This window comes from Seriola lalandi, unplaced genomic scaffold (genome assembly GCF_002814215.2).
Source record: "Seriola lalandi dorsalis isolate HSWRI2012SDOR001 ecotype SW California unplaced genomic scaffold, Sedor1 jcf7180001995350, whole genome shotgun sequence".
NCBI lineage: Eukaryota > Metazoa > Chordata > Actinopteri > Carangiformes > Carangidae > Seriola > Seriola lalandi.
This window is the reverse complement of record NW_019466016.1, coordinates 1-3,889: the sequence shown is the minus strand read 5'-3', so window position 1 is coordinate 3,889 and position 3,889 is coordinate 1. Positions and strand designations below refer to the sequence as shown.

At 38.8% G+C, this 3,889-nt stretch overlaps 2 non-coding genes across 2 annotated transcripts; both read left to right on the top strand.

Moving 5' to 3' along the window:
• Nucleotides 1-314: 314 nt before the first annotated feature.
• Nucleotides 315-403, top strand: trnay-gua (transfer RNA tyrosine (anticodon GUA)). Its single transcript is given in 2 exon segments — nucleotides 315-351; nucleotides 368-403. It is a non-coding gene; the product is annotated as a tRNA-Tyr (tRNA).
• Nucleotides 404-817: 414 nt separating this feature from the next.
• On the top strand, nucleotides 818-906 carry trnay-gua (transfer RNA tyrosine (anticodon GUA)). The gene is given in 2 exon segments: nucleotides 818-854; nucleotides 871-906. It is a non-coding gene; the product is annotated as a tRNA-Tyr (tRNA).
• The last annotated feature ends 2,983 nt before the right edge of the window (nucleotides 907-3,889 follow it).

The following is a 3,889-nucleotide window of genomic DNA, read 5'->3' as shown; positions in this document are numbered from 1 at the left end:
AAAGATGAATGTAAACACAATGGTTTTCAGAGCCATCCATTTGGTTTCAATGATCGAGTTACTCAACTACCAAAGAAAAGATTCTCAACCTTTGGAACTACATTAACTGGCTGAAATCAATGTATGGGTGTAGAAAACATAGTCCAAGGGAGGTATGTAATGTGTCATCATGAGTAAATGTCCAACAAAGAAATAGAATAAGAACCATGGCCTTTTGCCTTGATCCACTCTCCATACTGTCAGCTCTTTGAAAAGCATAGTCTCATTAATCTTCTGTTTCAAGGAAAAAAGGAACAATTCAACATGACACTGCTCCTTCGATAGCTCAGCTGGTAGAGCGGAGGACTGTAGGTTCACAGTAGCAGTTATCCTTAGGTCGCTGGTTCAACTCCGGCTCGAAGGATGTGATTTTCGTTTGGGTCATTTGGAACTCTTCAGAACACATGGATATGTAGAAAGTCGTAGTCAGAGATGTAGGGTTCAACCGATAAAGAGTCTCCACGTTCTGACGTTAGCAACTCCCTGTGATCTAAATGTATAGATGAATGTAAACACAATTCTTTTCAGAGCTATCCATTTGGTTTCAATGATTGATTTGCTAAACCAAAACTAAAAGATCCTCCACCCTTGGAACTACATTAATTGGCTGACCTCAAAGTTGGGGTGTAGAAAACATTGTCTAGGGGACGTGATGTGTCAAACAAAGAAATAGAACAAAAAACTTGATCCACTCCCCATAATTTTGGCTGTTTGAAAAGTATAGCTTCGTTAATCTTCTGTTTCACAGAAAAACTGAACAATTGAGCAATGAGCTGCTCCTTCGATAGCTCAGCTGGTAGAGCGGAGGACTGTAGGTTCACAGTAGCAGTTATCCTTAGGTCGCTGGTTCAACTCCGGCTTGAAGGATGTGCTTTTCGTTGAGATCACTGGGAATTCTTCACATCAGGTGGATATGTAGACAATCGTTGTCAAAGACGTAGGTCCAGGCGAAAAAGAGTCTTCATGTTCAGACATGATTAACTCCCTGTACTTCATCTGTAAAGATGAATGTAAATACAATTTCTTTCAGAGCCAACCATTTGGTTTCAATGATTGATTTGGTCCTCCAAAAATGAGAATACTTTGACTTTATCAGCATCTCATTGAGTCTAAAAGAGTTTCTTCACAGAGATTTCTCATTGTCCTTTTTCACGACAGTCAACTTCATTCATACATAAGAGTAAATATAATTTCATGAATTATCAACTTTCCTCATGATGGTAGAATCAAGTGGTTGTCCTTCTCTAGGTTCACAACATGGGAAGCATATTCATTAAACTGTAGATCTGTATTATCTGTTGTTGCATCTCCTACTACAGATAGGAGGCAGCTCAGGAAGTACAGGGAAGTAGAGGAAAGCTTCCGATACACTAAGCCTCGCTTCTATTAAGCCAAATGAACTACTTTCAATACATGTACAATTATTACAGTATATTCACCTAGAAAAAGAAAATAACTGTGATCATGTGGTCCTGTGCTTGTTGTTATTCGTCCCTTTAGGGATGATAACTACATTAGCTACACACGAGGCTGGCTTTACTGACTGGGCCCCCCTATTGCCTATTGACCACCCCCACCTTCTACCCTCTGTGTATTGTGCATGTACCCTGTAGCCTCAAAGTCCCCATTATGTGCAGTGTGGACACTGCACAGAATGCCATATGTTACAGCTTTGTTATTTGCCCAGAGACCATAGGAAAATCAGCACTTCTATGGAGGGACACTACATGGCCCCAGGTTTTTGTGAAAGGATAAGGCTGGCAATATTCAATATATTTGTTATAGTCAAAAAATCCCATAAAAAGACCAAAACCAACAGTGCGTTAATACCTGCCTACCCAGTCTGTGCTTCTCAGCCTCATGCCAATTTGTCCCTACTGTGATTAGAAATATTTAAAAATGGGCCATAAACATTTTTAAAAAGGAAACTAATTTCCTAAAACAGCTGGGCACTAGTTTTCAGCAAAAGTAACAAGAGTAAATGGTACTCAAACACACATTTGGTGATCTAGTATTTTGCAGTAGGCTGGAGTATGTGACACTGACTCAAAGTGCATGTCTTCATGATAATGAACATGTCACCAAGTACAACAGTGTGGCTCATTGATGTTCATGATAGTTCTTGACAAACAGTGGATCTCTATAGCACAGACAAATGAGATGTATTAGATGTTGGTTTTGGTCTACATGCATTTGTTGACAGAAGTTGAGTTAAGCTACATCACGATAGCTGGCCAACCCCACTAACCTTAAATTATGATACAGGCCAGAGGTTATGTGCTTGTGTGGTGGTAAATACCTCTGAAAGCACAATGATATCATGAGTTTCACAATTTATTGACATAAAGTGTGGTACTGTGACAATAACAAATCATTTACAACAGGGTTACAGCAATGACGCTCGAAATATTCCATTTCCTAAGATGCTATAGTAGCTCTCTCCATACATTCTAGATTGCTGGCAACAGTTTTGGATAAACTTCTATATGTGGGAGTGCTAGAGTCATTGCTGCTTAAAAGATCAATTCAGACATGAAGTTGGGAGAATATTAGTTTTTAAATGCAAATCCACAGTCTAAATGAAAAAGGATCAAATGGACAGTGAGCTCATGCAGGCACATAAATTTATTTTTATATTACTGTGTATGAAAATAGTGTCACCAACACAACTGAAAAAAGCCTTTTCTGTTGAATAGATAAAAGGCTTCATATCATTTTCAGGGCAATGCTGAAAAGTTTTAAATTCATTAGCTACACTTACTACACCATCACTGGACTACACTGTACTAGGGCAACTCTGGGTCTTTGTGTGTATGCACTCTAATGTTCTATAGCACACACAACGCCAACATTAGAAGGTTATATTGACACAAGGGTATTAAAACATAAACTTGGCATTTAATTTGCATGAATGCTTGGTCCTGTGAGACTGGTTTGGCTGACTAGCCACAGATTTAGACTGGCTTGACAACAATGGCATGAAGATTACAAGAACAACACTGGCATCAAAAGGAAATGTGAAACATTTAAAGCACATGACAGAATTGAAGCTACTGCAACAGTTAACACAGAGGTAGATGCACAATAAATACGAATGACAATATAGGTGTATAAAGCCGTGTACAACTATGTGGTTGCAGTAAACGGGGCTATTAAAATAAAAATACATTTGAAATTAATTAGCAAATATCATTCTTAAAATGGAGTGGCACTGGTGTGTGAACACATAATCAATAGCTGCTGTGGTTGTGTTGTGTAGTGGTTCCAAGCTAATAAGCAAAGATAAGATAATAATAGCAAACTCACAATTTTGTCCAGGAATGTAAACCCACAAATATACTATACGCTGAAGCTTCTTGCCTGTTCGACTGATAGTTCACATTTGTTGCTTCCGTCCATTTACATAGCCGGCAGACACACTCACTACACTGAATGTATTTTCTAACACGATTTTAAAATGATGTAAAAATTAGCTCTTTTATACCAGAGCAGTTCCAATAAAGTTGCTTCACATGGCTTAAAGTTTTGTTTGTTTTTTGAATTTACAGACAAGTGTGACTAGGTGGAGTACCAATCAATACAGAATGTGGTGAGTGCTGATGGAAAGAGATCTTTGTAATAAAGCCTTCTGTGTGTCCTGCTTCTATGTTTTACCACCTGCAGAGCATCACCGCACTGCAGCCATCCAAAACTACATGCCTCCACTCTGCCAGATAGACCCCAAACGGCAGGAGTCAAAAACATCAGATGTGTTAACAGATGAATGAAAAACATTGAGTAACATAATTCACAGGTGGGACGCAGCAGTAAAAGCTGGGGTTTACTAATTACATTAGAGTTACTAGTGCGC